The sequence below is a fragment of the Myxine glutinosa genome, chromosome 1 (genome assembly GCF_964187855.1).
Source record: "Myxine glutinosa chromosome 1, kmMyxGlut1.1, whole genome shotgun sequence".
Classification (NCBI taxonomy): domain Eukaryota; kingdom Metazoa; phylum Chordata; class Myxini; order Myxiniformes; family Myxinidae; genus Myxine; species Myxine glutinosa.
In genome coordinates, this window is record NC_136261.1 from 221,823,909 (window position 1) to 221,846,181 (window position 22,273).

Sequence of the window (22,273 nt, forward strand, 5' to 3'; positions counted from 1 at the left end):
GGTAACGCCCCTGTGAGTTTCACCTAGTAGTCAAACCTTTGTCCATTATGGCACTCCAAACCACATAAACATTAGTTAGGTCCTTAGCGCAACATTAAATAATTCCTTTCCCTGACAATGACTTCGGAACAAACGGACAGGAAACCAGGCTAGGACACCACCGATGATGGCCGCAGCCAGCTACACCTCCGCTGGGCCTCGAGTGCCACGCGCTATCACAACACTACAGGCCTGTGATTCGGTGGAGGGCACTGATTGGGTGGCGCATCAAGGAACGTGACGTCACCAGCGAGGTTATTTAAGGGAGTGCCGAACGCTCTCTTGGCTCTTCTTTCTTCTTGTTCTCTTGCCTCTCTGGCGTCTGGCAGTGCAGCTTTTGGTCTCTTGTGGTTCATGCTTTTAGTTGCGCAGCAGTTGAGAAGAGTTCTGCAGAAGAGTTGGCTGCCAGCACTCCCGCAGAGAGTTCACTTCAGTTGAGCCGGAGGAGTTGAGTTGAGACCAGTCCCGGAGCGAGTTGGAGGGACGAGACGTGCAGTCAAACCTGCGTTCTCCCCGTTCCTGTCTTTTCGTGCTTCGTGTGGGGATCGATCTTGGGTGAAGCCGCTGGCCTGCGTTGGGTGCCTTGGAGATTGGTGCACCGACCTCGTGGGCGGCGAGAGGATCGGAGCTTGGAGAAGGCCTGGTGGCGGCTGAACGCGGCCATGTTACAAGAAGACGACAGAGACAGATAAGCCCAGGCTCCGCGTACACTGTACACGATGTGACGTGTTTCTTTTGTAATTCATAATCTCCCTCGTATCGTGTTTGATATCTGTTGTGTGTGGGATCCCAATTTAGGCTTCTGATTAGAGTTATTACCGGCGCGGGCTTTTTCACTGTCTTTACTTTTCATTAATAAATCCTTGTATTATTTTCTGTATATATCTGAACGCAGTTTCCTGGGTGTTTCATTTTAATAGATAAGGCTGCGGAGCTTGCTGTGTCCGCCATTCCGCGCGTTTAACTTTGTGTTGTTTTTAAATCTGCCATTGAGTTTTCGCCTCGGGAGTGTAAAGCCTCGCAATCGGCCATCCGCAACTGTGGTGTTAATCGCGGTTGCGTAACAGTACGATAGACATACCAGTCAAAGTTTCAGTTATAATTGAAGATAGTGTTTGACATGATGAAAAACCGAAACTTTTGAAGAATTTTGCTTGAAGCAAACAATTCAGCATGGAGGAGGTTAAATTCACGTTTGTGGGTGTATTTTCTCAAGTGGTGTTGTAAAATTGCTCAATAATGATAGTATATTGACTGCAGCAAGGTACAAACACATTTAATCTACCATGCCACCCAAAAAAACAGATTTTGTGGCATAATGGTGAGAACGTATTCTCTGAGTCTGGGAGGTCGGCGGTTTAAACCCCGGCTGAGTCGTACCAACGACTTTTAAAATGACACGTGCTGCTTCCTTGCTTGACGCTCAGCATCAGAAAGGATAGAGCAGCCAGTATAGCCTTCGCCAAGAAACTGCTTCGGCAGCACCAATGCTCTGTAAAGAGTATGGCTCATCAAGATCAAATTTGAAATGCTATCAGCAGTGGTGCAATCCTTATTGGTCCAAACTTCATCTAGTAGCAAGCTAATGATCCAATACACAGACTCAGCTGCAATAATTGAAACCTTTTTTTGAAAAACAAAGGGAAGCTGGAGTCCTTCAATGGAAAATTACCTAAAAGGGCGGGGGGGGGGGGGGTGATTTGCCTGATAACACGATTGAGTTCGCGCAGTGAAAACTATGTAGGATGAGCGTGATGAGCTATGTAGGGTGATGAGCTATGTAGGATGATGAGCGTGATGAGCTATGAGCTATGTAGGATGATGAGGATGAGCGTGATGAGCTATGTAGGATGATGAGCGTGATGAGCTATGTAGGATGATGAGGATGAGCTATGTAGGATGATGAGCGTGATGAGCTATGAGCTATGTAGGATGATGAGGATGAGCGTGATGAGCTATGTAGGATGATGAGCGTGATGAGCTATGTAGGATGATGAGCTATGAGCTATGTAGGATGATTAGGATGAGCGTGATGAGCTATGTAGGATGATGAGCGTGATGAGCTATGAGCTATGTAGGATGATGAGGATGAGCGTGATGAGCTATGTAGGATGATGAGGATGAGTGCGATGAGCTATGTAGGATGATGAGCGTGATGAGCTATGAGCTATGTAGGATGATGAGGATGAGCGTGATGAGCTATGTAGGATGATGAGCGTGATGAGCTATGTAGGATGATGAGGATGAGCGTGATGAGCTATGTAGGATGATGAGCGTGATGAGCTATGAGCTATGTAGGATGATGAGGATGAGCGTGATGAGCTATGTAGGATGATGAGCGTGATGAGCTATGTAGGATGATGAGGATGAGCGTGTCCTGAATTGATGAAAACCGTTCTATTAGTTTTTGTCCAATGAAAGGACCCTTAAACCCTTTTAAACCCTAAATGGGTGTAAAGGGTCTAAAGTGGTCTCAATGGTCTACATATCTAAGGGGTCTAAAGGATGGAAAGGTCTAAAGCGTTTATGGGGGGTTGAGGGGTCTAAAGGATTTATGGGATCTAAGAAGGGTTGTCAATGGTACATTGCAATAGTAATGAGGGTCTAAGGCTCTAAGCCCTCAGGGGTATAAAGGGTGTAAGGGTCTAAAGGGGTCTAAATGTCTAAAGGGTACGTTCCAAAAGTAATTAGGATCTAAACGATATGAATGTCTAAAGGCATCTGAAGGGCCTTTAAAGGTCTAAGGGTTTTAAAGGGTATTAAAGGTCTAAATGTCTAAACGGTATGTTCCAAATAGTAGTTAGGGTCTAATTATGTCCAAAGTGATCTAAAGGGAGGGGTCTAAGGAGTTAAAAGGGTCTTAAATGTCAAAAGGGACTCCATGTGTACGGGGTTTAAAGGGTCATAAGGGTTCTAAAGTTATATGGGGTCTAAGGGGTATAAAGGGTACAAGTAGTGTATATATGTTGCTTCTGGGACACTCTCATTTTCCCATTGACTTACATGTTAATTTTTCCCCTCCCTCATTGTCCCTAAACACCTCTATTTCTCTCACCCTGTTCTTTACGAACCTTCTAACCTTTTGACATGTTATCCTTATTCATTAGACCACTTAAACAATGGTCCTTCTGTGTGAACCTGTGATCCTTCTGACCTTATGGACCTTTTAACCTTTTACTCTTAATATCATCTGGTGAATCATCTTTGACCCACTCACACAACGACCCTACAAATATTTGTTTATGCGTGGGAAATAATTTAATTCTCTTGCCACTCCCTTCACCATCTAATATATTAACAAAAAAGATGTTTGAGTTTGGTTCTTTATTAAGATATTTTAACTGAGCTAAGATAAAATGGTAAACCTCCCTCAATGTTCTTGTTTGAGTGCCTCCAGTGCCACACACTTTTTGGTAGGCTCTGTCCACCTTTTGTTAAGCTCCGTTCACTTTTTGGTAAGCCCCGCCCCTTTTGTTACGCCACGCCCATTTTTGTGAAGCCCCGCCCACTTTTGCTAAGCCCCACCCACTTTATAAACTCTTTAGCATTGTATCATTTCCAGGTAATACATTACATCATTTTCAGGGAATTCCCATCACATCATTTCCAGTTAAGACACGCCCAGGGAATTTCCACAGGAAATGACACACCCAGTCCTTATAAAAGGCACCGACCACACAGGCTTTTTCAAACGCTTTCTGCTTCACTTGAGAATGGACTGCTATGCCGAAATGGAATGGGATAACTTTGCTATTCCTTGGAGTCCTACTACCTGTGTAGAACTCAACCTTCAGATTGATGAACTGGACTCGAACCTCTTATCAATGGAGGTAAGTTTGTTTATTTATTTATTTATTTATTTAATTAATTAATTATTAACTTACTTATTTATTTTAATTTTTTTTTTTTTTAGATGAGACTCGTGTAAGAGTTAACAAAGTTTATTTTAATATTCATAGAGCTTGATTTATACAAATAAAAATATTGTATTAAATTAATACATTGTTATTTTCTTTCACAGGAAATTGTATCTGAGATACGAAATGAAAATTCTGCTTTTAACACAACTTGGGATGAAGTTATTTTTTTGTTTGAAGACATTTTGAACAACCAAGACCCCCAGAACGAGTTCTACCTTGATGACCCAGCCAAAGAGTTATACCTTGGAGATCCACAAAATCCTGAAAAAGAGTTTTACCATGATGATACTTGTTGTGAGTTATCAAAACAAAACCCACTGAACAAGTTCTACCTTGATGAGCCAGAATACAAGTCATACATTGGAGACCCACAAATTTCTGAAAATTGGGAAAGGGGAGTTCTCCCTGATGGTCCGCAGTTATACTATGTGAGACACATCATAGAAACCCTAAAAAATTGTGAAATGGGAATTCTCCCTGATGGTCCGCAGTTATACTATGTGAGACACATCATAGAAACCCTAAAAAATTGGGCAAGGAGAGTTCTCCCTGATGGTCCGCAGTTATACTATGTGAGACACATCATAGAAACCCTAAAAAATTGGGAAAGGGAAGTTTTCCCTGATGGTCCGCAGTTATACTATGTGAGACTTATCACGGAAACCCCCAATATTTCTGAAAATTGTGGTTCTACCTTGGGGACTTGGAAAGATGGTTATATTTTTGGAGACTCGGAATGGGGGTTTTGTTTTGATGACTCGGAATGTGATACCTATCTTGGAGGCTCAACAGGAATGTGGTTATACCTTGGGAACTTGGAAAGTTGGTTTTATTTTGGAGACTCTACCTGTGGGGTTCCTCTTGGAGACTCTTTGGATTCTAAAGCAATGAACAATGTTCTTTATTTAATGACGCTTGATTTAAGCAATATCAAGAAAGTTCGAGGAAGAAAATGCTGGAAAATTCTTTCTTCCCATTTCTACTTCTTCAAACTTGAAAGCCTTGAAAGACAGAATTGGAGGGAAGAGGAAAAAAAAAAAAAGAAATACGTATTTAAAAAAAGAAGAAAAGAAAGATTATGTTAGGGTTTGGGTGGGATTTTGAATGTGAGGGTTAGGGATGGGTTGGGTTAGGGATGGGGTTGGGTTAGGGTTGGGTTAGGGATGGGGTTGGGTTAGGGATGGGATTGGGTTAGGGTGGGATTTTGAATGTGAGGGTTAGGGTTGGGGTTGGGTTAGGGATGGGATTGGGTTAGGGTTGGGATTTTGAATGTGAGGGTTAGGGATGGGTTGGGTTAGGGATGGGGTTGGGTTAGGGTTGGGTTAGGGATGGGGTTGGGTTAGGGATGGGATTGGGTATGGGATTGGGTTGGGTTAGGGATGGGGTTGGGTTAGGGATGGGGTTGGGTTAGGGATGGGTTGGGTTAGGGATGGGGTTGGGTTAGGGATGGGTTTGGGTTAGGGATGGGGTTGGGTTAGGGTTTGTATATTATTATGACTCACTCACACATACACACACACAAAAGTTAAGCCCCAACTGGAAAGTTGAGGGATTCTGTGTTTGGGGTTCACAGATTTAAAAACGTATCCCCATTATACACACACAAAAGTTAAGCCCCAACTGAAACGTTGTGGGATTCTGTGTTTGGGGTTCACAGATTTAAAAACGTATCCCCATTATACACACACAAAAGTTAAGCCCCAACTAAAAAGTTGTGGGATTCTGTGTTTGGGGTTCACAGATTTAAAAACGTATCCCCATTATACACACACAAAAGTTAAGCCCCAACTAAAAAGTTGTGGGATTCTGTGTTTGGGGTTCACAGATTTAAAAACGTATCCCCATTACATTTTATTTATTTATTTATTATTTTCAAGGGTATTAACTGCTTACTTGTGTTTTTTGTAATTCTTGCGAGTAAAATGAACCCAAGATTTCTTCTCCATTTAAATCATATAATTTGTAGGTCCAAGGGACTGTATCCATTACATCAATGATTTTAAATAATTCACGAGTCCATTTTTGTGTATAACCTGGGATCTCGCGAGGATCTCGCGAGATCTGCCGCGAGATCTGCCGCGAGGATCTGCCGCCGTCTCCAAGGATCTCGCGAGATCTTGGAGACCGCGGCAGGGATTTTCGAAGCTCCACACGGTCTCCACGTTTTTCGAAGTTAAGTCTGTTCACAATTGTATTTTGTCGAAACTGTATTTATCTTTCGGTGTGTGAAGTTATTGTGTGCAACTTTGGTTGTTTCTCGGTGTTTATCTTTCATAAATTGATCGTCTGTTTGCCGTGTCGCGAGCAAGGCCTTGTACAGTGTGCACTGTACAACCTTGAGGCTTTGTTTTTCTCTCAGTGGTCCGTCGTTTGTGATCCAATAACTTTCGTTCTCTGTATTCCCAGTCTTTTCACCCATAGCCTACTTCCTTGTGTAAATCTCAACTCAAAAAAAAAAAAAAAAAAAAAAAAAAAAAAACATTTCCTTCTCTGTTCTCATTCGTTTATTCATTCTTATTCGTTCGTTCGTTCTTCGACCACGTGTTTCTCCCCCATTTCCCCAGATAGTTTTCACTCATTAACCTTCAATGTTTACACTTTCCCCTCAAGTTATGTATTCCGTCATATTTTATAACACCTTTTTCTTCTTCTTCTTTAAAAGGCTGCTTTCAACTTGCTCACCAAATCAATTCATCCCAAAAAAAATATCCATCTCCTATAGTGCCTTTGTTCTACGTTCCCTAAACTCTCCTGCACTCCATCCTCCATCCAGCGTCCTTAAACGTATTTTTAACTCGAAGGTCACAAGAAACTCATTTTGCAATAAATGTTCGTTTCCCATAAATCGTACACTTTCAAAAATCCAATCTCACCCCTCCCCTCCAAATCTTCCCCATAACCCCTCCCCTCCAAATCTTCCCCATCACCCCTCCCCTCCAAATCTTCCCCATCACCCATCCCTTTCAAATCTCCCCCCTTGCCCCCTCCCTCCTAAACTACCCCCTCACCCCTCCCCGCCAAGACGCCCCCTCGCCCCTCCCCTCCTAGACTCCTGCCTCACCCCTCCCCTCCAAATCTCCCCCATATCCCATCCCTTTCAAATCCCTCCCCTTGTCCCTTCCCTCCCAAACTCCCCCCTCACCCCTCCCCTTCAAATCTCCCCACCCTCATTGCTTCTCAATTTCCCCCCGCTCACTCCCCCTCCTCAAAGCGTCCTCCCCGCTTCTTCCCCCTTCAAACTCTCACCTCCATCTCCCCCAACCTTCTGCCTCGCTCTTCCCCCTCCTCAAATAACACCTCATTGTGGCTCACCCAATCACCATCAAACTTTTTGTCCGCCCCATCCTTCCCTTTCTCCGAGCTATTCTGAAATCTCTGACACACCTTCAACAGCTCTCCCTACCTCTTCCACCTCTTCCACATCTTACCCTACCCCTCCTCCCCCCTGTTCTGTATCTGATGCTCCCCCTTCCTCTTCATTAACGGTATGGACCTCAAACATCCGGGGCCTTCGTTCAAACTTAACTGATCTCTCCATACAGGTTGCTTCTGTCAAACCAGACGTGATCTGCTTAACAGAAACATTCCTCCTTTATGATGTCTCTGATTCCATAGTATCTCTCCCGGGCTACTCCCTCCTCCGGTATGATAGACCTGAGCCTCGTCCTGGAGGCGGGGTTGCTATCTTTATCAAAAACTCTCTTCCTCACTCGCCCTGCACTGCACTCTCTCCACCTCACCCCCAGGAATACCTCTGGCTACGGCTTCCCCTTCGCTCCCACCTCTTGTTCATATGTGTGTTGTACCGTCCACCAAACAGTGATGACTCCATCTACATCTCGCTGTCTGATGATATGGACCAACTTCTATCTACTCATCCCAACTCTCTCTTCCTCATATGTGGTGATTTCAACTGTCATCATGCCAGTTGGCTGGGTGTGGGTACCTCTCTCACCAGCCATGGCTCCTCAGCAAAGGACTTCTGCGACTCACTGGGACTGACACAATCTGTCAATTTCCCGACCCGGATCTCAGTCAACGGAACATCTTCTCTTCTGGACTTGGTTATGACTAACTTCCCTGAAAATGTCTGCTGCTCTTCTTCTGCTCCGATCGGAACATCTGATCATGTCCTTGTTAAAGTGGACATCTCTCTGACCATCCTCAGGGAGCCTGCTCAGCGTCGACGAGTCTGGCATTTCACTCAGGCCAACTGGCACGGTCTTCAAGCAGCCATCAATCATCTGGACTGGTCTCCCATCTCTACCACCTCTGACATCAACTCATCCTGGGAATTCTTCCAAAGTAAATTGCTCTCTCTCATGCACAGATTTATCCCATCTCGTCTTCAGTTGTCATACCCTTCCTCCCGTCCATGGTACACGGAATCTTGTGGTGAGGCTGTTGCCCAGAAACAACTTGCCTTCGTCTCCTGGAAAGCAAATCCAATGGAAGGAAATCTCATTTCCTTCCACAAAGCCCGAAACAAGTGTGTGTCCACCCTCAGGAGAGCCAGGAAACAATATCTCTCCGTTCTCAAGACCGAACTCTCTTATCTGTCTCCCTCTTCCAAATCCTGGTGGCGTCTGGTCAAATCCGTTTCTGGTGTTTGTTCCCCCTCCATCCCCTCCCTTACCTCAAACGGCTACACAGCTGACTCCGCACGTGAAAAAGCTGAATGCCTCAACTCTGTGTTTGCCTCTAAATCTTGTGTCCCAAACCCATCCCTCTCTGTACCCACCATACCCAGTCGTACCCTGCTGCTCCTGGACTCCGTGTCCTTTCCTCCTGACAAGGTGGAAAAGTTTCTGTCAACCCTCGACTCTGATTCTGCAACTGGACCCGACGGCATCAGCCCACGGGTCCTAAAATCCTGCTCTGCTGCTCTATCTCACCCTCTCTCTGTTCTCTTCACCCTCTCTTTTGCTCAAGGTCAACTGCCATCTGCTTGGAAATCAGCCAACATCACCGCTTTGCACAAAAAAGGTGCAAAAACAGATCCTAGCAACTACAGACCAATCAGCCTTCTCCCAATTATCAGCAAAGTCATGGAATCCATCATTGCTTCTGATATGAAATCTTTCCTCTTCTCCAATGGCTTGATCTCTGATCATCAATTTGGTTTCAGACCAGGTCACTCTACTCTGGACATGCTGCTTCTGCTGTCTCAACAATGGATGGAGGTCCTCAATGCCAAACAGGAAATTAGAGCTGTCTCCCTCGACATATCACGTGCCTTCGACACGGTCTGGCACCCCGCTCTGCTCACCAAACTCTCCTCCTTTGGTATCCATGGAAATCTCCACGCATGGCTGGCGGACTTCCTCTCTAGTCGTCGTCAACGTGTGGCCCTGAATGGGTTTCTCTCATCTCCTCTTCCTGTTCAGGCTGGAGTTCCCCAAGGCAGTGTTCTGGGCCCCGTGCTTTTTCTGGTCTTCATCAATGATCTCTCTGACTCTCTCGAAAATCCTCTCTATCTCTTTGCTGATGACTCCACTCTCTGCCGCTCCATTCCTCTTCCCTCAGATCGGCAGTCTGCTGCCTCCTCACTCTCTGAAGACCTGGACAAAATCACAGACTGGTCAAACAAGTGGAACATGTCTTTCAATCCTGACAAATCTCACACTCTTACTATGTCTCTCCGAAAAGATCGACTGGACAACCCTCCCATCTACTTTCTCAACAATCCTCTCCAAGAAGTTCTGTCGCTCAAGATTTTGGGTCTCACTATCTGCCATGATCTTTCTTGGGAAAACCACATTTCAAAGCTGGCCTCCAAAGCCAGTCGCCGACTGGGCATCCTCCGTCGTGCGAAGTCCTTCCTCGGCACACCTGAGCTCCTCACCACATACAAGGCTTTCATCCGCAGCTCAATGGAATACTGTTCTCCCCTATGGGCCGGTGCTCCTGCCTCACACCTAGCTCGGCTTCACGCTGTTGAAACCAAAGCTTTCAGAATTATTGGAATCTCCCGCGATGAAGCTATCTCTGAGGGCCTTTCACTCACTCACCGCAGGCAGGTAGGTGGTCTTTCTGTCTTCTACCGACTCCTCTCCGGCCTTGCACCCCCAGCTCTCTCTGTGCTCTGTCCCCCAAATATTCCTACAGGTCGCACAAGATCTGCCAGCAACCCTCTGATGGTTAAACTGCCGAAATCTCGGCTCTCCGCTCACCTTCACTCTTTCATTCCTCTTTTCTCCCGCCTCTGGAACAAACTCCCTCACTCCCTTCAATCCCACTCCTCCCTCCAGGTCTTTAAAACAGCTGTTCACCACCATCTCTTATCTTCCCCCATCCAAAACCTTGATCTTTTCTACCCCCGCTAATTCACCCCAGATCCACCTTGTTTGAAATTCCAACTTCTTTCCTGGAAGTCCTGGCAGTGTCCATATGTTTTATACCTCTCCCACTGCCCCCTTCCCACGCCCCCCCCAAAGCCCTCGCCCTCTCTCAGATCTCTCGATGTCTCCATGTCTCTCGGTCCCTGCTCTCAAATGTTGCGTTTGTGTCCTTCCCCCTCTCTCCCCATCTTGTCTACCGCTCCCTATGTTATATGTTTTATGTGTCGGTTTGTCTTTCTGTGTGATTAATGTTCGCTCTTTCACGAGCCTCGATATTGTATACAAAAAAAAAAAAAAAAAAAAAAAAAAAAAAACCTTTCTCAAAATGACTTTTCCATTTGTATATTCTTACAATATCACCAACTTTGAACTTGGGCTTTCTCAAATTAATCTCCTTTTCATATTCTAATTTTGTAAATGTTTCTGATGGTTTTGATTTTGTTGATGAATGAACTGTATTATTGTAATTATCTACAATATCCTGAATTAAATACACCCATTTTTGAGAACCGAGTTGTGTGAATTTTTTATATAATTTCTCTTTTAAAGTACGATTAAAACGCTCAATAACAACTGCCTTTCCTTCATTAAAGGTGCTGTATAATTTAATACCCTTCCCCTTAAGAAATTTCATGAATATTTTGTTATAGAACTCTGTTCCCTCATCAGTCCATAACTTCTTTGGTTTCCTTTTATCCCGATCAAATATTAGCTTAAAGGCTAACATTAAAGTATCACCCCTTTTATTTTTTAAAGGGACAACCCAGGCAAATCTACTCCTCAAATCAATAACGGTTAAAGCATACCTGTATCCCCTGTCATTATTCAGTTCAATTAAATCAGCGGACCATATGTGGTCGGTGTATTTAGAATAAACCTTCCTTCTTTTAAACTTTGTGATTATAGGTTTGTGTAATTCTTCAGCCAAAAGCTCCTCAGTCCTGATGACATCATTAGAGCCTAATAGTTTTTTGAGGAATAACCAAGACCAAGTTTCAATTTAGCATTTATCAAATTTCTCACAATAAACCTATCAACTTTCTCTCTCAACGTTGGATTTTGTATCAAAGACAAATTATACAACATTTCACTGTCGGCTTTATGTTTTTCAGTCAACGTAGTGGTTTTCCCATAAGCAATATCATGCTTCATACACACATCGTCAACCCTATTTGTAGGTTTAGACCAAGGTTTAGGATTGTCAGCCTCATCTAATCTTTTATCCAAGTTTGTTCCTGGACCACAGAAAGAATACCCTGGAAGGTGTAATTCCCCTGGAATTCCAGTTGTTGTAAATTTACTTCCTGACAGAAACTTTTGTATGTCTCCTCCACTTTTAGGAGAGATGAATTGGCACTTTTTAGAGCCACACACTTGACATATTCCTTTTTGATAAACTCTATAATTTTTAGCTTTAACATAAGAGATATTTTTAGATTTAGTTTTCTTTTTACATTTGAGACAATAACTCATATTTATTTATCAGAAAAATTCCGACAGAGTATCAAAACCTTTTTGGTTTTCAACATATACATTTCAATCTTTATTTTTAAAACATAAAGAATCCTAAGGAATGCCTTCACTCTCTCCTCCATTTATTTACAAATAAAAACTAACTAAAGTCAATGACACCAACATCATCAATCACATAATCTTTTCCTTCTTCTTCTTCTTCACCACTTTCTCGTTTAAATCTCCTCCCTGAAATTGAAGACATTGACGTTATTTTTGAAACCATTATCTTCATAAGAGTTGTTAATTCTTTAATTTCCTCTTCGGTGCGTTGAGATTGATTTATTTGCTGTAATACACTCAATCTTTTACGAATCTCACTGATTTCCATCTTTTTATATTTTTCCTCCCTCTCTCTTTGCTCCCTTTCCTCCCTCTCCTCCTTCTCCTTTTTCTCCCTCTCCTCCTCCTTTTTCTCCCTTTCCTCCTTCTCCTTTTTTCTCTTTCCTCCTTCTCTTCTTTAACTCCTTCCTCATTTATCTTAGCAATTTTTGATATCAATATTTTCACAGCATTCATTCTTTCTTTATTTTCCTCTTCGGTGAGTTGAGATTGATCTTCTTGCTGTAATACATCCACTCTTTTTTGAATCGCTCTGATTTCCATCTCCCTCTCCTCCTTCTCTCTTTTCTCTCTTTTCTCCTTCTCTTCTTCAACTCCTTCCTCATCCCTTGCTACCCTTGAGTTTGAACCCCAAAGAATATTATACATATACTCATCTGGATTTTGAGATATTCTTGTATCTATAATTATTTTTCTCATAATAGGATACCAATAAGATTTGTTGACGATTTCTAAAAGAGTTTTATATTTCATAACTTTGAGAAGTTCATTTTTATTTAATATTTTAAACAAGTCTCTATTTGTGGGTTTAACAATATCAGTATAAGGCCAGTTTTTAATGACAAAATTCCCATGTATATGCTCCAAATCATAAGGTATGTAATACCGAGCACCCTTTTCTTGTAGGTATCCTTGAATACAAAAATTATAATTCTCTTGTAGTCTTCTTCCTGCCATTTATGTATCAGAAATATATGTGAGATTAATATTATGACAGGTAATACCACCCCATCTTCCCACTACCAAATTGGTTTGTATTCCCTGGCTTTCTATCCTTATCTCATGACCTTCCTTCTTTGTCATGCTAACCATCGCTATACTATCATATATTTTTCTTTTCTTAAAACCATGTATTTGTTGTTTATTAATTGTACTTCCACATAAATCCTTATCCTCACCAAGTGGATAATATTCTTCTTTACGAGACTGATTAAAATCATGTAGGTCTTCTATGTTTATTGAAAAAGACCAATTATACCCTAAATCAGGCATATCATACCCCCATTTATTAATTCGCATATTAACTATATGTCCTTCTTTATAAAATTCAATTGTAAGCAGGTAGTTAAATTCAATGAGGAAAGGTGTATGGTCAGTATAACCAGGTGTTGTGGTTGTAAATTTTACTTGTTTAACAAAACGTGCTGTTTTCTTTAAAAATATATATTGTGATAAATCACTTAATCTAATTAAGTCATTTGCATCTGTAGGGTTTGGATAATTGATTAATTTATAAGTATTCTTCATATTAATATTTTTACTTACACTATATTTTTGTCGTTCAGCCTGTGCCTTTGTATAATAATTTGATAAATCAATATCCTGAGAGGATTTTCCAAAGATAGAACCATCTTTTCCAACATAAGTCATTTATATTAGATTAAAAATGATATCATAAAAATTTTCATTATTGTTGAGTTGAAATAATACATATAAACATAATTGACCACAACATTTAGAATTAATTTCTTGAACTTGAAATGTTTGATAAACACCATTCTGTAAGAATTGTATTACTTCAACAGGTGGTGGCATACCATAACTATCAAAATAATATTTATCCTGACTATTATGAATACAAACCCAATGAGAACCATTCTGTGTGTCTAAATTCATAATAATATTCTTTGTATTCTTATTTATATGTATTAATTCATCTCTCATACAAATAACCACATTATCAATTTTTAGTGTTTTACAATACTTAGCTAGTTCTATATTTGACGTTGTATTCTTTCCAAATTGTTTAAACCATTTATCCATTTATTTATGAGAAAGATACAATCCATTACCCCGTTTAGTTCGTTTAACACCCGCTTGAGCGATAGAGGAAAGCATATCTCCAACCAACAATCTAGCTTTATCAGGTAGACTTTCAAGTTTTTGAGCAAAATCTACAATTACACCACTTCCACTAATTTGTTTCTCCAACTCCTTGTTATGTCTTTCCAATTCTTTTTGAGCTTTTAGTTGTGCCTTCCTTTCGTTAGCAGTTTTTACCGCTGCTGAAATACCACCAGTCAATGCTCCCGCCGCACTTAAACCAGCAAATAAAGGAATTAGAAACGGGAGAAATCCTCCTCTTGACTCGTCTATTGAATATTTCTTTAACATAGGTTTCGTCATTTTAATTTTAAGTGATCCAACATCATTTAGTGTTTTTACTTGTGTGTGTGTGTGAGTAAAACATCAATTCTTACAGCTCCTTTTCTTTGAATTGTATTAACATTAATAATACAAGGCTTTTGATTTTGAATACAAGATGTTAATTTATTAAGATTGATTTGATTAACATATACCCCAACCATTTATTTATGAGAAAAAACCTATGTGATATTAATCATAACACCATTATCTGTATTAATCTGTAATTCTGTTTCCTCCAAAAGCAAACAATATGCATTAACCTCTTCACTCTCCCCTCTTTCAATGTATAGAGAAGTATCCACTCGATTAGACTTTATAGTTTCCTTTTGAGAACTCAGGTCAATTGCGTAGATTGTATAAAGTTTTTGAAACGCAACCATATCCAAAATAGGATCATTATTACCATTACTTTCACACACCTTTTGGTAGGACTTGTAGGCTTCCGCATGATCATTTTTTTCCCAATCAATTTCCAATCTATCTCGCGGATAAAATGTGCCATCAAGAGAAACCCGAAGTTGTTTCACCTTAGCATTATCACTCAGCGCATTATTCTTATTAGTACCGTCCTCTCCATCTGGTTTTTTTAAAATGAGCCAGAGGTATCGTGGCTTTCCTTGAAGAACACCCAAATTCCAAGTGTAGGTAGTGTGTTCCAGTTTAACGTGTTGACATCTTCTTTTAAGGTATGATACATTTAGCGGTTTCTTTGAGTTAAGTCTTCTATTTAACATCTCTTCCGTTTTAAGATTAGGAGTATATTCACTGATATACCAACACAAATCATTAATAACAAATTTATTGTTGTCTCCAAAAGCATTTTCATCCCCAAAAAGCAACCTATTTACATTATCATTCCTTTGTAGTTGAAATCTAATTTTAAGACCATACAAAACTTTATCATAATCGCAAAATCCAAATATACCTTTAAGAGGTACTGCTACGGTAAAACTATTCACTGCTTTTGTTTCATCATTATACATTGACTTCCTTTGACTATAACCAGGGTCTGCGTTTGTACCCGTTGACATATCAGGAATAAAACCTTCAACAGCTCCCTTACCCATTCTATCACTAAACGAATATAGTGTAAATTTCATCATTTCAGATGTAGCAGAGACATAATCAACCGCTTCAACCTCTTGTGTTCCAATATACAGGCGGACACTGTCAAACATTTTCCAGAAGAAATCATTTACGAGTGTAGCATTAGTATTATTCGCAGCCTTAGTGAATTTAAATTTACACAGCAAGAAACTATCAGCTATATTCAAGTAAGTTTGTTGATTATTTATTTCAAAACTTTTTGTTCCGTTTGAATTCCAGTCTGTTCCTGTTATAGCATTTACCTTAAAATAGTCTTCCTTTTTAGTGGAGTTTGAAATGATAAACGTATCATCCAAATCATAGATACTATCAATCGCTTCCATACTTGTATTTATATAGCATTAAAATTGTTGAAACCCTGACCCAAGTATTTTAATGATTTTTTGTCGTTCTTGTGAAGATAGTTGAGTTTTACCTTTTTTTATTTCTTTGATTGCTTGTAATTTATGAGACTCCTTTTGAGCATCTTTTATACTCTTTATAGCACCTGCAACGGAGCCCACGGCAGAAGCAGTTGAACCAATTAGGTATTTATGTTTAAGGATGGTTGAACCAATACCCATTAAAGTATCAATTATCCCATCTCCTTTATTTCGAAATTGATGACCTACACCTCGTTGTCTCTTAGGTTTATAGTATCCTCTACCCACATACCTTGTATAGTCTGGTGAAAGGAACATGCCCTCCCCTGTAATTATTTTATATTTTCCCAACTCGTGTTTTCTCACAATAACCATTATTTATTTCTTGAAAAACTTAACGTAGGTGAATTCTGATGGATATAATTTCATCATTAAAGGATATCATACGATTATCTTGGTCGGTTATCCTAAAATTTACTCTGTATATGGTTTTTCCTGACACAGGTAAATAGACAAGATTTTTTGGTTCCATATTAAATTTATAACCAATCGGGGTTGAGTATGCACTGAATGAAAATATTGTATTTGTTCTTATTCCATCGTTATAAGCACCATCAATCAAATCACAATGAATTAATACTGAATTTATACCGGAGGATATTTGGATAACATTATTACTGTAAAATGTCCCGTTATTTTCAATCTTTTTTGAAGAGAAACCCAATAGCTCTCTAAACGAATTTTCAATCGTGAAATCAACTTTATAATTATTTTTAAGTTTAATAGTTGATTTTGAAGTGTGTTTTTGAATATCTATTACAATATTTTTTGGTTCATCACCTTTTTCTTTCATAAGGCGAGAGACTTCTGAAGATATTTGAGAAATCTCGTAAGCTCCAGGTGAAACGGTTATAGTTTTATATCCACTTCCTGGATTATAACTAAACTTGTTGTTTTTCTCTGTGATATTAAACAAGGTATTATAAGTTTCCATCGACAATAAAGATGCCTCATATGAGGTAAGGGGGTCAAGTTGTAGTGGGTAAGGGAATGAAGCTGTGTAATCGCTCGTTGTGAAATTAAAACTAAGAATTGTGCTTCTCATCTTATTTAATATCTAATAAAATATCTTTGTATTGACATTTATTAATTATTTTCATATTCATCAACTGATCTAAAATGGCTGAGGATTCATTAAAACAATTGTTGTTCCAGCCTTCTTACTACCTAACAACAATAATAGCCTATTAACTAATTGTGATGGGTCATTTGGAAGAAAACTAACACCTGAACCAAGTTTACTTAAAGCATCAATAATATGTTTCTCCTTCTCATTCTTCTTACTTTTACCAGCAACAGAAACTCCATAATCAAGTGCATTTAACAACTCAATATATACCCTATCTTCCTCTCTTTCCATATCAAGTGGTTCCTCAAAATATTTTGAACCGCTGAATCCGGGGTTTGTTAGAAGAAACATTAATCTTGGAGTTAATTTAACATTTGGTTGAGTAGAACTCAAGAACATCAATTCATCATTAAATATCAATACCTTTTCTTTCACAAGATAAAACTGTGCTGGTTCTTCTGTTGGAATGAGACCTGCTCTGGTTTTTGAACCCGCCGAATATTCATTGTTTTGAAGAGCTTCCACAACATAATTAGGGGGTTGATTTACCTCCTCAAGTTTCCGAAATAATCCCTCGTCATCATATTCTAATTCACCAAGTTCTTGTTTTGTTATCTGACTAAAATCTTTGAGCATTTGAAGTTTTTTCGGAGTAAATTCTACCGTGGGAACTGTAGGTGAGTGTTGAGTTTTCAAAAGTGGTTTAAAGAATTTCTCTTGTTTTCTTTCAAAGGCTTCTTCACCAGTTAGTTTCTGTCTCCGTTTCTTCTTTATCTCTTCCTGTTGTTTAACAACTTTTGAAACTAATTGTTGATGTTCCTTAAACTTTCTTTCTCTTTCTTCGGTATTCATTTTCTGTATTTATTTATTGAAAAATATCATTTAATGAATTGTAAAGGTCAATGGGAAAATTTTCCTTTTCTTCATCATTATAGTAAATGTGTTGATATAAATCTTTTTCTTTAAATATTTCATCAAATTCTTTATTGGTATTAATACGAGTTGTTATTTCTTCTTCACTAATACTTGTATCTCTGCTTTTCATACGTTTGCGTTGAGTCTCCTCATCGATATCAAAACCGAATGATAAAATCTTAACTCCATCACCACACAATTGTTTAATAATTTGTCTCATTCCTTCAGGATTAGTTTCTAAAATCCCAAGACCATTAGATTTTACTTTATTTAACTCACTCTTACAATGTGAATATTTTGTAGAACCAAGAGAGACCTCCTCAAATATTTGACCTTCGTTCCTCAATCGCATATGTTCCTCCATTGAAATGTAGTAATAATCTTTCCCTTCTACTTCTCCTGGTCGCTTTGCTCTGGTTGTAGTACTCACAAAACGAATCATAGGGTGTTTTTTTTTAAAACTTACAATCTTTTCATTTTTACTATTCAAGAGTTTAGATTTATGAAAGTTCTTTCCAGAAGCAGATTTACCCACAAGGTTAATAATAATTGTTGTCATTTATATATGTAATTATGTTTAAAATAAAAATACATCCTTTAATATCTCATCTTGTTTCACAACAATATATTTATATTTTTCAATCGTGTGTTTCATATAATTTTCAAATTCATTTTTACTACATAACGTAGAGCAATTATCTCTCCAAAAATTATTTACATCTATTGAATTTAACTTAAATAAAATAAAAGTATTGGCATTGTTTCTTATTGAGCGTCGAGGGAGTTGAAAATATGATTGACTAAGATATATACAATTACAAGAAGAATGTCTCCCTCTTGTATAGTAGCTATCCATTACTGTTTGGTTTCTCTCATTAACACAATCATCAAAGATGACGAGGTTCTTTTTTGATTTATCTAAATCTTGAGGTGAAGGTATATCATCCGTATTATCACTGAGAATACAAGTTATGGGTTTTGGTTTCGATTTTGATTTCTGTGTATCACAAAATAATTGTATTATATCTTCAATATTATAATCATTTAGTTTGTTTTGAAGTTTAAATAAACCGATAATGTCTTCCTTTTTAAGACCCGCATTAAAACCCTGTGAGAGTAGTTGATACTCGGGTTGAAAACTTGACTTTGTAAAAATTATTAAATTATCATAATCTAAAAAATTAGGACCAAGGAGCATCTTTAAAAGTAAACAGGTTTTCCCACATCCGCTTGAACCAACTATTAGACATCTCAATGAATTTGGAATGTTTTTATGGTTATTAAATTTTATCTTATTTTCCCAAACGGGTAAAAAATCATTCATTTATATATTTGGAAAACAAGTCATCTAACTTTTTTTGAGCTATTTTAGAAACTCTATATTTTATCCTGAGTTCGGGTTTAATTTCAAAATAATTCATTATTTTATTTATATAGTATCTTGTGTTAACATTTCCATTAAAATTATTTTGAATAATAAATATCATTAAACCCTTATACATTTCCTCAATACAAATAGTCTCTTCCCTTGAAAGAAATGGTGTATTATCATCACAATACTTAACATTCATCTCTCTTAATAATCTTGTAAAGTAATTCATTTTTGGTTCTAATTTAAAAGAGTTATATATATATATTTTTTTTTTTATCATTAATTAAAATTAAATCACAGAAAATACATTGTTTATATGAACCCTCATTATTAAGCCCTATTCTATCACAAGCCAGACAATTCTCTAATTTATCATATGGAGAGTCTGGAAATTCTAAATATCCTTCAGAACTTATCATATTTATGTGGTAAATTTTTACTTAAACTAAATGCAAGTTTATTCATTAATAAATACAATGTTTCAAAGCACAAAAGACAAATTTCAATCAATCTCTACTTCGGTGAAAGATATAGAAAAATATGTCAAAGATGTTAAATTGAACAAAGATAAATATGGAAATTTTTGGGTAAAACCAGTTATGGAAAATAACATGAGCCCCTCTATTTCATTTAAAGGAAGAGCTCTAACTATACCTGGAAAGACATCCATTAAAGTAAATCTAACAAAAGTTTCTCCTCTACTCCTGGCAATTTATTCAAAGCTTGAAAAAGTGATTGACCACGATACTTTGAAAAAGAATGATAAGACCATCAACAATACTCGTGGAGAAATTTGTATTTACTTTAATAATCCAAAGGGTGTAGATCTAAGTAAAATGAATGATGTTAATATTTCTGGTGAAATGTCATTTCGTTCTATGATAGTTAGAGATTATTTAAAGATAACTTTTGATATTAAAAATGTAGAGATTGAATCCGTTAATGAAAGAAAGTATGTTGGTATAGATGGAAAGGTTTTTTCTGCTAATTAAATATGAGTCATTACAGCAGTGAAGATTTTACTATTTCATTGAACTCGGACGATAGTGATGATAGTATTTCATTGAACTCGGACGATGGTGATGATAGTATTTCATTGAACACAGATGATAGTTATGATACTAATAGTTTGTGCTCAAATGATAGTTATGAGAGTAGCTTTATTGATGACTCTGAGTATGATTCTGAGTATTCATGTGATAGTTATGACTTCGATGATTCTGAGTGAAAAAGTGTTTTAGTTTAAGCACAGCGATATATATAAAACGGAGCTGTAAAGCTCAAAAGTGTTTTATTTTAAGCACAGCGATATATATAAAACACCACGTTTTCTCACGCTATAAATATGGTTCATTGTGATACTTGCGAGAAGGAAGTAAAATATTATAAACAACATATTCTCACCGCAAAACATACATACAACATTCTTGACAAACTTTCCCCTCTTCCACCTAAAACAAAACATTGTAAGGTCTGTAAAACAACCATCCTAAAGAAGGGGTTTAAAGCCCATCTTAAAACTAACAAACACTTGTCAAAATTGTTTACTATTAAAAACTCTGATGGTGCATTCAAAGGACATATTAAAATAAGAGTCTTTAACTTCAAACCTCCTGAACCAGAGTCTATAGTTGATGCTGTAGAAATAGTTAAACCTGCTGTTCAAACGTTGATTGAAAAAACACTAAAAGAAATGAAACCACTTAAATTTTATATGGGAGTAAAATTAGAAATGACAAAGGACGAAGGAGTTATAGATACACCATACATGAGAACTGAGCCACACTTTATATCTTCATATCAAGATTTTAAAACATCAGGAGTCTATGATGAACTTATTAATCAAGAGCAAGATGTGGATAATTCAATCGTAGGAAGTGGATTCAATATAGGAAAAATTATTTACATAGACATTCATATTCTTAAATCAGATCCTCTAAAAGCTTCTTCTTACATTGATTTACCCAGTGTTATCAAAAATAGAAAAGCAGTTATCAATATCAAAAATAAAGACAATAAATGTTTTCTCTGGTCTATTCTAGCACACTTAGATCCTCCACATTTTCATGATGAAAGAGTATCTCATTATAAAAAATATGAGAATACATTAAATACGAAAGATCTAAAGTTTCCGATGACTTTAAATGATATTCCTAAATTTGAAAAGTTGAATAATTTATCAGTTAATGTTTATGGTCTAACAGAAACAAACATTCAGGTTTTAAAGCTTTCTGACAATTGTAAACAAACTCATATTAATCTTCTATATTTTAATTCAGATGAAAATTCACATTATACATACATCAAAGATATTACAAAATTAATAAAACCACAAGTATGTAAAAGAACAAATAAAATATATATTTGTATGCGTTGTCTTAACTTCTTCCATACACAAGAAAGATTAGATAAACATTCAAATTATTGTGGTGAACATAAATCAACGGTAATCAACATGCCTAAAAAAGACTCAAAGATCACATTCAAAGATGAAAAGAAAACAATAAAACATCCATTTGTTATATATGCTGATTTTGAAAGTATTTTAGAAAAAATTGATACTGCTTCTCCAGATCCAAAAGAATCATACACAAATAAATATCAAAAACATACTCCTTGTGGTTTTTGTTATTATATCAAATCAGCCGTTGGTGATAAATATAACAAGTTAGAGATGTATAGAGGCTCAAATACCCCAGAGGAGTTTGTGAAACGACTAGAAAAAGACTGTGTTCGATTAACCAAGATAATGAGAGAAACCAATAAACCAATGTCCTTAACAAGTAAAGAAAAAAGGGAATTTATAAAAAACAATGTCTGTCATATTTGTGAGGAGAAAATTGGTAAAGGTCGAAAGGTTAGAGACCATTGTCATCTCACTGGTAAATATAGAGGTCCGGCTCATCAAAGTTGTAATATTAATTATCAACTCCCCTCTTTCATTCCTGTCTTTCTTCATAACAACGCTCATTATGATACACATCTATTTATCAAGGAACTCTCAAAGACTTCTGGAAGTATCTCAGCAATTCCAAACACGGATCAGAAATACATTTCATTCACAAAAACAATTCACACATCTAGTA

At 37.8% G+C, this 22,273-nt stretch overlaps 1 protein-coding gene across 1 annotated transcript in view; it reads left to right on the plus strand.

The window, feature by feature from the left end:
• LOC144893542 (fibroblast growth factor 14-like) overlaps window positions 1-22,273 on the plus strand; it is a 203,370-nt gene that overhangs the window by 164,792 nt on the left and 16,305 nt on the right. The gene's annotated exons all lie outside the window — the stretch shown is intronic.